This window comes from Anastrepha ludens, chromosome 2 (assembly GCF_028408465.1).
Source record: "Anastrepha ludens isolate Willacy chromosome 2, idAnaLude1.1, whole genome shotgun sequence".
In the NCBI taxonomy this organism is placed as follows: Eukaryota; Metazoa; Arthropoda; class Insecta; order Diptera; family Tephritidae; genus Anastrepha; species Anastrepha ludens.
Genome location: NC_071498.1, coordinates 38,946,003 through 38,959,275, shown reverse-complemented (window position 1 = coordinate 38,959,275; position 13,273 = coordinate 38,946,003).

The following is a 13,273-nucleotide window of genomic DNA, read 5'->3' as shown; positions in this document are numbered from 1 at the left end:
ATTTTAAGTATTAACCAAAGGCAATATTGAAAAATGGAAATTTTAAACTGTACTGGGACAGATTTATATCCACAGATCAAACAGCAGCTGACAACCAACCTGGCAAATAAAAAATCGAAGTCATTGATGTATCGAAGTCTTAATCGCAACATCCAAAGCACATACTCCACTAAAATTTCAAAGTATGCAGCTTTGGAATTAAAACGGATGTATTAAGCGAGTGAATGTGAATATAATTACAATAATTATATCTTCCACTGGATTTAGTGCCTAAGCATATCATAAAAAAGACTTGAATAATGACTTCAAACACCTTTTAAAAGACTCACAGAAGTCGACCATACTGGACACATGTGCAATAGCTGGAAGATTTTTAAATATTTAAGCAATAGCAACCGAATTGGCGTAAAACTTGGGCTACGCTCCGCCAGAGCACAATTCTAAAATTTTTTCCCGGATGTCAATATCCGGCAATTGCAGAGATGGATTAAACTTAAATAAAATAAAGTAAAAGAAAAAAAGACAGAAATATAAGAAAAAGTGAAAAACATTCAAAGGAAACAAAAATGAACCAAAACAAAATTAATAAAGTAAAATTACATAACACAAAATTAAATTACATTAATTAAGTGATATAAAAAAAAAATATATATATTAATATAAATAAACAAAAACAAATTCAAATTATATTAAAAAATATAATATAACAATAAAAATTGAATTAAGCTAAAAAGCGTAAATGTAACAAAATATAACGGAACAACTGAACCAAAGTTAAGTAAATTAAATCCGAAAAGAAATTATGCAGTATAAAGTTGAATAAACGATAATAAAATAGGCTAAAAAACCAAATTAAGGAAAATGCAATAAAAAAATTAAGTTCAGGAAAATTAAATATTGAAATAAATTAAAATCAAATAAGACGAAATAAAATAATTGGAAAAAAAAATAAAATAAAAAGATGAAAAAATTAAAAGTTCAATTAAATACAATAAAATTAAATTAAATAAAATGAAACAGAAAAAAAACATAAGTGAGATCAGTAAACAAGATAAAATCTTATATTAAATTTAATAAAATTAAATTAATTAAAATGATAAAAAATTAGCTATAATGGAAAGATGTTTATAAAATAACAATAAACAAAAAAATTAAACTGAATAAAACCGAATATAATAAAATAAAAATAAATTAAAAAAACAAAAATCAAACTAAAAAATTTTGCGACATGAGTAAACATAAAAATTTCTTCTTCTTAATTGGCACGATAAGCGCTTACCTGATTTTGGCCGAGTTTAACAAAGCGTTTCTTTCTCGTGCTAACCGGCGCCAATTGGACACACCAAGTGAAGCCAAGTCCTTCTCCACCTGATCTTTCCAACGCAGAGGAGGCCGCCCTCTTCCTCTGCGATCGGATCGTTTGTATCTATTTGGATGACATGACCCAGCCAACGTAGCCGCTATGTCTATATCGTCGTAAAGCTCATATAGCTCATCGCTCCATCGCCTGCCATATTCGCCGTTGCCAACGTGCAAAGGTCCAAAAATCTTGCGCAGAATCTTTCTCACAAACACTCCAAGCGTCGCCTCATCGGATGTTGTCATCGTCCACACTTCTGCGCCATGCGTTAGGACGGGCATGATGAGAGTCTTGTAGAGTGTTAGTTTTTTTCGTCGAGAGAGGACTTTATTACTCGTTTGCCTACTTAGACCAAAGTAGCACTTGCTGGCAAGAGAGATTCTACGTTGTATTGCAAGGCTGACATTGTTATCGGTGTTAATGCTGGTTCGGTGTTAATGCTGGTACTTCGTAAACATAAAAATTTAATCACGTCAAACAAAATAAAAATAATAACAGAAATTAAACCGTCACAAGACCGTGAATATTATGCGAACATATGAAACATGCTTATATATCTTTTGCTTGCAGAAGAGTCTTATAACTCGAAAAATCAAAGACATGAGAAAAGCGGCTTCAAAGCCTTACTATATTGTATATTCTATACCATATATCCCAAAGCAAAACCAAAAACATATTTCCATTATTTAATGAGCGATAAGGGCGTAAATTCATATACCAAACAAATATTGTTTGCTAATCAGAATGAGCGTAATTTGGAAGATTTTTAATATTTACTCAGATAGAGAACTTAAATATATGAGGGATGTTAGTTTTAGTTTCAATTCAAATAAATTTTAATTTTACCATCTGCAAAGTTTTAATTCTAGTTGTAAGTAATTTTGCATTGAGTAATGCTCTGAAGATTCACGAAGGTAATTTGTTTGTTGGCGTAGAAAAACAAGCTGGCATGACCCCATGTAATTAAGTCTAATAGCCATAATTAGTACAAATTAGTTGGTGCTTCGTACAGATAATTTCTCAAGACCGCACGATTACCGAAATGGCTCTTTAATAGGCTAATTGTTTGACCAGCTTTGTGTCATATGACAGCAACTTGTTTAAGTCTCTTAAAACTAATGTCAAGGCCATTCATTACTGCTCGAGGACCATAGGCACCTTCATTTGCTCTAACAATAGGAGCGTTTTAATGAACTCGTAATAAAACCGTTAAATAACTTCTCACGACCACTTTTGACCACTGAGAACACAATGGGGCCTCTTTCAGGTTTAGTGCTGTCCAAATATTGTGTAATTATTAAAAAAAAACATTATTAGCTTGACGGCAGGCATTGGAATATGCCCCAGTGCATTTCTGAGATTGCAAAAGTTTCTCATAAAATCACTATCTCTACGGAAGTGGAACAAAACTGTACGTAGTGATTGAATGTTGCCCTATTTTTTTGGAAAATTGTTTTATTTCGTAGAAAGTTCAATTGAGTCAACATTAAAATGTCATGTAAATAATACGAAAGCGAGAAATAAAATCGTATCGCGAAGAACTTTTGACATCTATACAGATGGCTCTAAAGCTTTAGACGGAGTGGGAGCGGGTGTTTACTGCTCAAAACTAGGGATAAGGCAGCTTATCAAGCTGCCAGACCACAGCAGTATTTTCCAGGCGGAAGTTTTTGCTGTGGGGAAAGCCGCGGAGCTAGCCTACACTAGAACAAGAAAGAACTCAACAATTAATATATACATACATACGTGGACAGTCAAGCAGCAAAAAAAGTAATAAGCTCATATTGTATTAAGTCCAAAAATTTTCGACGGAGCAGGGAGGTCATAGAAAGGCTAGCCGCAAACAGTAGGCTGCATATCTACTGGGCACCTGGGCACAAAGGCATTATGGGGAACGAAATAGTAGATGAGATAACAAAAAGTGCTGTTAGACTAGCTTTTGAGCAAGAGAACGACATCCCAAAACCGCTAAACACAATATACAACGAAATGGGCGACCACATGAAAAGGCGAGTGGAAGCTAGGTAGACTAATCTGACCACATGCAAAACAGTAAAAGTCATGCGTAGAACTAACGACAAAAAACTGACTCAATTCGTACTTACGCTCTCGCGAAAGTACTGCAGAACTATCATAGATATGCTAACAGGTCGCAATCTATCGGCTGCACATGCGTACAAGATAGGGATGTTTGAGGGTCTGGAGGACGTCTCAAAAGCGGATCTCCCAGCGCTGCTTAGATTCGCCGAAAGCGCTGACATCCTACATGATGTCTGCTTTCGGCATTCATAGAGGTCGGTCTCCATCTGGTATCGCTAGGGGCCAAAAGGTCTATGCGTGGCTTATTGCCAACCTTAGTGCGTTATTTAATGTAATACAAGGCAATACATGTATTTTAGTAGAAGGAAAAACCAAAAAACAAAACAAAAAACACAAATGCCCTATAAAAATATCAATAATTTGCGACACATTTACAGATGAAGTAATATGTGCAACTTAAAGTGTAATGAATATTAAATTGATTACTATAAAAAAAAAACAAATGCAAATGAAATAACAACGTCAGCAGCAGCACCTTTTGTGAATGAATGAATTAATTGACAGCTACACGATCTAAATGATGTCGTTTGTTATGTCAAGCAAGGGGAAAGGCAAATTCTTTGTCGGCAGCTGATTTGGATGCAGAACAACAAGCATAACAACAACAACAACAACAGCCACAATAACAAACGCCAACAACAACAAATGACAACAACAAACACCAACAACTATAACAACAACAACAAATCTTAAAAACAACATTTACAACAGCAACAACAAAGCCCACCAACTACAACAACATTAACACAAAAATAAACAACAAGTGCAGTTCATTAACGAAATTTGCGAGTTTTCTATAAATTGTTGTGACTGTGTCATATGGTAGTGTCAAGGTGTCCCAGCGATATTGTCTCTAAACAACCTTAGTTATGGCATAAACAAGCGAACCCGACAACGCGCGTGTTGCCTACTAAGTCAATTAAATTTGACTTGAACGCAAGTGATTGCCAACCATATTTGTATGCAATTCAACATAAATCAATTAAATTAAAAGTAAATCAAATTGATGGAATGCAATAAATTTAGCACCACTTGAGATTCTTTCGAATACTATTGTAGCTATTTTAAGCGGCGCAATTAAATTGTATGAATAATTGATTAGTGTGTGCGCGTCTTTAAATGTAAATATCGGCAAAGTGCAAAAATAGACAACATGCAAAAAAAAAGTAGAAGTGCAAAAATAGACAAAGTGCATAAAGACGTATAAGTATATTCAATTAAATTCTACTATAGAAGTGTGCAGTATTTCGCAACAATGCCGAAAGATCGCAGTTACACACGTCGCGACGCGTCGGAGCGCCAGGAGCTGCTCAACTTTACACCCAAAGTGCAAGTAGTGCAACACAGAGCAAATGAGGATAAACGCTACGAGTTCGCACCATTGGCCAGTAGTGACATTGATGATGAAGTCATTATTGTTGGGTCGACTAATGAGTATCAGGAGCAACAACGTTTGGCAAGTGGGGAAGGTGAGTAGTGCAAATAAAATTATTATTGCAAATTACGTTGCTTGAAAAGAATATTCAAATGCAATAAGTTAACAAGTGGCAATGAAGTGCAAAGGTTCTGGTCTCATGGCATTTGAAAATTATAATGGTAAATATATAAGTTTAGTTAATGTGCTGTTATGGTAATTTGAAAATGATGCTAGGTTATTTGCGCTTGATTGAAGCCATTAAATGCTACACATTCTTTAACCTGTTATGTGATTATGTCGTATATATGCGTCAATTTCAAAAGTTCATTTTTTAGTTAATATCGTATATGTGCGTCATGACGAAAAACGAAATTGCATTTGCTATGAAATTTAAAGTTAAGCAAAAACGAAAATTTCCCTGTTATTTTGACATTATAAAGTAAGCATGAACACTGAATTTCCTGATAATCGTTATCATAATCGTTCAGCTAACGCGCACGGTGAATCCAATATTTGGTTTATTTTAACAGGTTAAAGAGATTGTTGAGTTTCCACGCTTCAAAATAATATCGATTCGCCCAAGCCATTAACACGATCGTTGCAAGACTGATTAAATTGCAAAATTCGGCAGCAAACTTCCCGATAGTCACAGAATTGATGCAAATTTTTCAACTTCCTATAGCAGAAAAACTAACAACTTGTGAAGCTTTTTGACTTCTCATAAAACTTAGAACATCTTCACATAACTGAGTTGGAGTTAATCCAGTAGCGATAAAATTCTGCACGCTGCACTGCATATTTTCTATCTGAAGAACTCTGAAGCTAAGAGTATCCTTTCTTCAAAAGGCTGCGATTTCTATAATTGTGTTAGATTCCAAGATCCATAAGTTATCGCCGGGATATAAGGGCGGTTAAATTTTAAGGGCCTAAGGAACAGCACCTAAACGTCAACGATACCGTTGGACTTCTTTCTTTGGGGTTATTTGAAAGAAAAGGTGTACAGCAATAAGCCAGCAACAATTCAAGAGCTAAAAGATGAGATAATTCGGCACATTAACGGCATAGAGCCTCGATTATGCCTCAGCGTCATCGAAAATTTGGACCATCGGATGAAGGTATGCCGCCTAGGCCGCGGCGGGCATTTGGCCGATATTTTGTTCCATACGTAATTGAACCATACCAGTATTATCACCAATAAAGAGAAATTACAATAATTTCTTAAAAATTGTACTTTATTCAAAATCAACACCGGCCCTTGAAACTTAAGCACCCTTTATAAATATAAATATCGCGGATTTACCTCGCACTCTGTACTCTTCCTTATTTAATGTGCTCTTATTTGTTACGTTTGACCATAAATCATGACTTAAAATTGAATAAACAACGGATAGTACACAGGTGAACAGCTTAAGCTCTCTTTTGACATAAATTTTCCAATTCCATTGAGGATCTAACGTTACTGCTGGATATTTTACTTAATCGCACAGTCAAAATGCGTGACTTTGGGAGCTTTAGGAACTCAAAGCTAGTAATCTTAATATTGAAGGTGATTCGAGCTAATTGCGCTATACATATCTACAAATGAATCTCTGGTAATACTGCTTTAGGGAAATTTGTTTTCGTTTATGTAACAGAGAAATTCTTATCTAACAATGTGCTGAAGTGTGCCTCGAAAATGTATAATATCCCGACAGAGTTTAGTGTTCGGTTTAGGTTAGGTTAGGTTAAATGGCTGCCCTAGCTAAAGGGCTCACTTGGACAAATGTTAGTAAATTCGTCCGTTGTGGTGCCATACATGGGAGAGGGGAAAGGAGATGGGAAAGAAGAAGGAGCCTTGGGATTAGATACGATGATGACCATACATTTTACGACGACGCCGACGGGGGCTGATTTACGTTCGTAGTTAGCCGTAACAAGCTACTAATGAACTTCACCAACTTTATGATATCTACACCGGCTATATCCGCAGGCGTAGCGAAAAAGTGAGAGCCCAGATATCTAAGTATTTGCCAGACGAGAGCAGGGCAGCTGAGAAGAAGGTGTTGAGATGATTCCACCTCGTCCTCCAGACAGTTTCTGCAGAACGGACTTGAGGCAATCCCAAGTCTTACGGCGTGAACACCTAACGGACAGTGTCCGGTAAGGATGCCCACCAAATTCGAGAGCTGGGGTTTTGTTAGCCCTAGGAGTTCCCTTGAGCGTCCCCGATCTACCCGTGGCCAGAAGGATCTCGCGACCTTGCACGTTTGCGCAGTAGCCCAGCGCTCGCTGAGTTGACTCGAGGCCCATCTTTCCAGGAGCAGACCACAGGTTCTCAGGGGAACCCCAATTCTCTCATTTCGCGACGAAACCGTCTCCAAAGTTCCCTGTCTAGCCAGCTCATCAGCCCAGCAGTTTCCCTCTATGCCGCTGTGCCCGGGAACCCAAATGAGCCTGATGATGAAGTATTTGGATGCAATCGAGAGAGAAGCCAGACATTCTCCGACCAATCTCGAGCGCACAAACAGCGAACCCAAGGCCCTAATTGCCGATTGGCTATCGGAGTAGATATTTACTTCCTTAACGGTAATTACCGAATTGAGCAACCAGTCCACCGCTTCCTTAATTGCGGATACCTCCGCTTGGAAAACACTACAGTGGTCCGGGAGCCTAAATTTAAGTTTGATGGGAGGCTCCTTACAGAATACTCCCCCACCAACCCTTCCGTCCAACTTCGAGCCATCCGTGAACATGTTTGCCATGCCTTGCCGCCGAATGTTGCACCCCGCCCACTCATCCCTTGAGGGAATGTGGGTAGAAAAAGGTCCGCTCGGACCTAGCGTGGGTGTACAGTGGTCCAGCACCATAGGGATGAACTCAAAGTCTTTAAGAATGCTAGAGTGTCCGTAACTTAAGTCTAGCCTATGGCCCGAACACCTTAATCTGATTGCGGCGCGTGCAGCGGTAGTTTTTCCTACAATGTCCACGGGCGCCACATTCAGCATAGCGTTAAGCGCTAGAGTACGAGTGGTACGGAGAGCCCCACTGATTCCAATGAGGGCAGACCTTTGTACCTTCTCCAGCTTCTTAACTGATACCATCCTTTCTAGCGAGTTCCACCAGACAAGGACTCCGTATAGCAAGATTGGTTTTATAATCGTGTTATAAAGCCAAAAAGTGACTTTAGGCGTGAGGCCCCATCTTTTGCCGATAGCGCCCCTGCAACTATACAAGGCGACTGTTGTCTTTCTGATTCTCTCCTCAATGTTTGGCTTCCATGTAAGATCTCTGTCGAGGATGAGTCCCAGGGACTTCACCTTGTCAGAGAGCACCAACGGAGCGCCCGATATTGAGGGGAGACACACTCTTGGTACTTTGTATTTCCTCGTGAATAAGACGAGCTCCGTCTTCAGAGGATTAATCGATAGGCCGCAATTAGCGGTCCAATTTATAACTAGATTCAGATAACCCTGCATCAGTTCCATCAGAGTATCTAGAAACTTGCCTCCGACAATAAGTGCCACGTCATCCGCGTAGGCAATCACCTTACAGCCCCTCCCCTCCAGCTCCTCCAGCAGACCGTTAAGTACGGCAACCCAGAGTAGTGGCGAGAGTGTTCGGTTTAAAGTAGTGAAAACTTTTTTAAATGTTGCCAAGAAACGTTGGATATTTAATACAACTGATAGTGATACGTCAACACTTCTTTGAAAATAAAAAGCTTAATAATTTAAGCCAACTCCACAATTGGCGAGTGAAAACCACTTTTAAAATTGCCGATCAACTGTAGCCGGCACTTAACATTAAAAGCTCTTATATAAAATTAAGACTAATGAAGCGTAAAGTCAATAGACTAATAACAGTATGAGCTTACTAAGACCTGACAGCTGATGCTCTGTATTTTTTATTTGTAGAATTTTATAGTTTATAATTAACTAGCAACCCCCTTCGCTGGGCACACTAAAATAGAATAGATATGGTTTAGAACAGAAAATATATGATTTTCATATTATTTATTTCTTTATTCTTTATTCAAGCCCTTTGGCATACACAATATTTTTTGTTTTTCTATTTGTTTTTGAGTAAATATAAAATATAAATTGAAAATCAGGAAAAAAGAAGATTGTTTTTAAATTTCAAATCAACGCATATGAATAAACAATCGTCTTTTTTCCTGATCATCCATAAATTTTTCGTTTCAATTTATATGTTTTATTAAGCATTGGAGCTTTTTTAACTATTATCCATTTATATTTTTCAAAAAAAAAAACGAAAAAAAATTTTTTTTCCACGAACACATAATTTCGTTCGGATTTCACATTAAATTCTCAAATTTCGTAAGAAATTATTCACTGTTCCAAAATCCACTCCAAAAAAATTCACAAACAATTTTTACATGTTGCACTTACGTTTTTTCCTTATGGCATCCAAATCAGAAAGAAATATTGACACATTGTAACTCACACTGTCAATTTAACAGTTCAGTTCCGCCCCAAGCGTTAAAAAAGTAAGCGACATTATGGCTGGTTCAAAAGAACGCTGTACCCGTTGCCAGTGCTCCGAATTACAACCAAACTTTACGAAACCCATTTTCAATACTTACTTAACAATGTGCGTAAGTTTGGTTTAATTCGGTGCAAAGACACGGCGGGTCCACGTTTTGGCATATATTTCGAGACCCTAGTCATCAATAGGTATGAAAATTACCCCGTATTAAAACACTTATCAACAGCTTTCATTTGATACCCATATAATACATACACAACCAAAGGTTACCCGGGTGCACGTTTTGACCTATATCTCGAGACCCCAGTCACGGAGCGGCATGAAAAATACTATTTACTAAAGCATTCACCAACAGCTTTCATTTGATACCCATATTGGACATACACGTCCGAAGGTTACCCGGGTCCACGTTTTGACTTATATCTCGAGACCCTATCTACCAATAGGTATTCAAACTATACGGAAATCATCTTCAATACCTACTTAACAATGTGTGTAAGTTTGGTTTAATTCGGTTCAAAGACACGGCGGGTCCACGTTTTGGCATATATTTCGAGACCCTAGTCATCAATAGGTATGAAAATTACCCCGTATTAAAGCACTTATCTACAGCTTTCGTTTGATATCCATATTGTACAAACACATTCTAGGGTCCACGTTTTGGTCTCTATCTCGAGACCCTAGTCACGGAGCGGATGGAAATACTCTGAACTAAAGCATTCACCAACAGCTTTCATTTGATACCCATATTGGACATACACGTCCAAAGGTTACCCGGGTCCACGTTTTGACTTATATCTGGAGACCCTATCTACCAATAGGTATTCAAACTATACGGAAATCATCTTCAATACCTACTTAACAATGTGTGTAAGTTTGGTTTAATTCGGTTCAAAGACACGGCGGGTCCACGTTTTGGCATATATTTCGAGACCCTAGTCATCAATAGGTATGAAAATTACCCCGTATTAAAGCACTTTTCAACAGCTTTCATTTGATATCCATATTGTACAAACACATTCTAGGGTCCACGTTTTGGTCTCTATCTCGAGACCCTAGTCACGGAGCGGATGGAAATACTCTGAACTAAAGCATTCACCAACAGCTTTCATTTGATACCCATATTGGACATACACGTCCAAAGGTTACCCGGGTCCACGTTTTGACTTATATCTGGAGACCCTATCTACCAATAGGTATTCAAACTATACGGAAATCATCTTCAATACCTACTTAACAATGTGTGTAAGTTTGGTTTAATTCGGTGCAAAGACACGGCGGGTCCACGTTTTGGCATATATTTCCAGACCCTAGTCATCAATAGGTATGAAAATTACCCCGTATTAAAGCACTTATCAACAGCTTTCAATTGATACCCATATTGTACATACACAACCAAAGGTTACCCGGGTCCACGTTTTGACCTATATCTCGAGACTCCAGTCACGGAGTGGCATGAGAAATACTCTGTACTAAAGCATTCACCAACAGCTTCAATTTGATATCCATATTGTACATACACATCCGAAGGTTACCCGGGTCCACGTTTTGACCTATATCTCGAGCCCTATTTCCAAAATAAAGTATAATCCATGTTACTCGTGGATGATGTAGCTTTCGAATGGTGAAAGAATTTTTAAAATCAGTCCAGTAGTTTTTGAGCCTATTCATTACAACCAAACAAACAAACAAAGTTTTCCTCTTTATAATATTAGTATAGATTATAATAAATCAATAACATTGTACCTCTGACTAGGCGTACAGACACGCGACTTCTGTAGAAGGTACAAGAAGCAGAAATTACGGCGATTAACTTTCATGTTTTTGGACAGTACCGAATTACAGCTCGGTAAAGGCTCCAGGCTAATATAGTATTTCTTTGATAATTCGGAGGAATTTTATTACGATCAGAGATATTCTAAAGTTATGTTAAGTTTAATTGTTTAATTATGTTCGAAGCTAAAATCTATAAGTTCAAATGGATTTTAAGAAAGATTGGAGTACACATTTTTTTATAAGGAATCGCAACAAACCAGTAGCCTATTCCTATTACAGGATGAAGGAACAAAGAACAATTTTTTTCTGTACACATTAATTTACTTGAAAGACTTCAAGACAACGGTTACGGCAGTTTTCCAAGACCTTGGTTCGAGTCTCTGGCTCTATCATGTGAATGGCTTACTAGATATTCGCCTTAAGGTCGTGTATTGTTAGTGGATTGTTCACATAACTTTACTTCTTTTGGGCACACCACAACAAAATAAGTCTAATTGCTTGAAATCGCTGACCCGAGGTGGCCAATTAACATCGCTAGGACGACTGATAATACGACTACCGAACTTGGCGCGCAAAAGATCGATTGTGGCACGGGATATGTGGCATGCAGTCCCATCCAACTGAAACCAAAGATCGTCCAAGTGGATGTCTTCAATTGCGGCCAGGGCCGTAGAGACCACATGCGGGCCCCGGGGGAAAATTACAAATGCGGGCCCTTTCCAATTATGTCTAATTCATATAATTCGAATTACTCGCGAGTCCGGGCCCCTCTGAGAACTTCGGGCCCGGGGTCAAAAGTCCCCGATCCACCGCCACTGAAAGAGGAATATTTTCTCATTATTGTCCGAAAATAAACGTACTGCATACGCCGATAAGAAGCACCGTCCACAGAAATTACTTGCCTTCGACGATCTTGAACAAAAAATATGGTCTAATTATTCCACTGCCTGACAATGCACACCAAAGGGACTGTGAAGGGGCTACAGGTGTTTTAATACAGAGTTCTGTCCTTTAGGTGACCAATAAAATCAAAATCACTTTCTTCTTAAGGGTAGTAATAAAAAAAAAATTAACTGAAATAGGTCAGTTTCTATAAGTATCTGCTTTATTTCTATAGTAAAGATATCTAAATAGAAAACTAGTATATCCTACGAATTATTTCCAATGAAACAAAAAAATAAGAATAAACGAATATTGAATTTTGCATTTTTTTATTCAGATATCACTTCCCAGACAACGGGATCTAATTGCAATGCATTCTTACTAGGTTGACGACTAATGACTTACTTTATATAAGTATAAAGATCAGAACTTGATACCAGTCGATGCATAACATCTGTATTGGTAAAAATTCGATCACACTTCATGGAAATCATAGGCTTCTACAATACCTTTTGTAGTCTTTACGTTAAATATCGCAAATTTGCGCATAATTGTTTTTAGGGAATCGATAGCTATTCCGGTCTTTAAGTTTTCGGAGCTAGAAGAGGGAATAGAGTTTTTATCCAACAAAAGTGTCAAAATCGGTATTTATAAAGTATCATGTTGGTTTGCTAATATTTATTTAAGGGGGTCCTCTAGTTTCTTGGGTCGAAAATATCGAATTCGCCAAAAGGGAAGAAGGAGCAGCTCTGCGTGACTTCCAAGAAGAAGAGGAAGGCCTATTGTATGGTCCAGGCATAGCAGATTGACGGTAAGATGAAATTTTTACTATAAATCACATCCGCGAACTTTGAAACGCGTTTTTCTCGAAACACTATTTTTCAAAATAGTGACCACGATATTTCAAAAACTACTGAACCGATCTTGTTCAAATATATACCTCATCTTTAATATATTATAAGCCAGCGATTGAACTAGGATTATCATGATTGCTTCTATAGTTTTTTTCCTATGAGCGAAAAAATTAAGAAAAAATAAGTAAAAAATAAAATTTAATTTTCAAAAGTGTATACAAAAATTAATTTTTGTAATTAAGAATTCATTCTAGTTCAATCGCTAGTCTTAAATATGAAGATTAAAATGTCGTTTGGTTTTTCGATTTCAGATAAGCCAAACAGCCGCAATCTTGGTCACCGTCAAGCACCTCTTTTACTTTATGTCTTCTTGTCGGCCACTATAACTTTTATTCTATTATA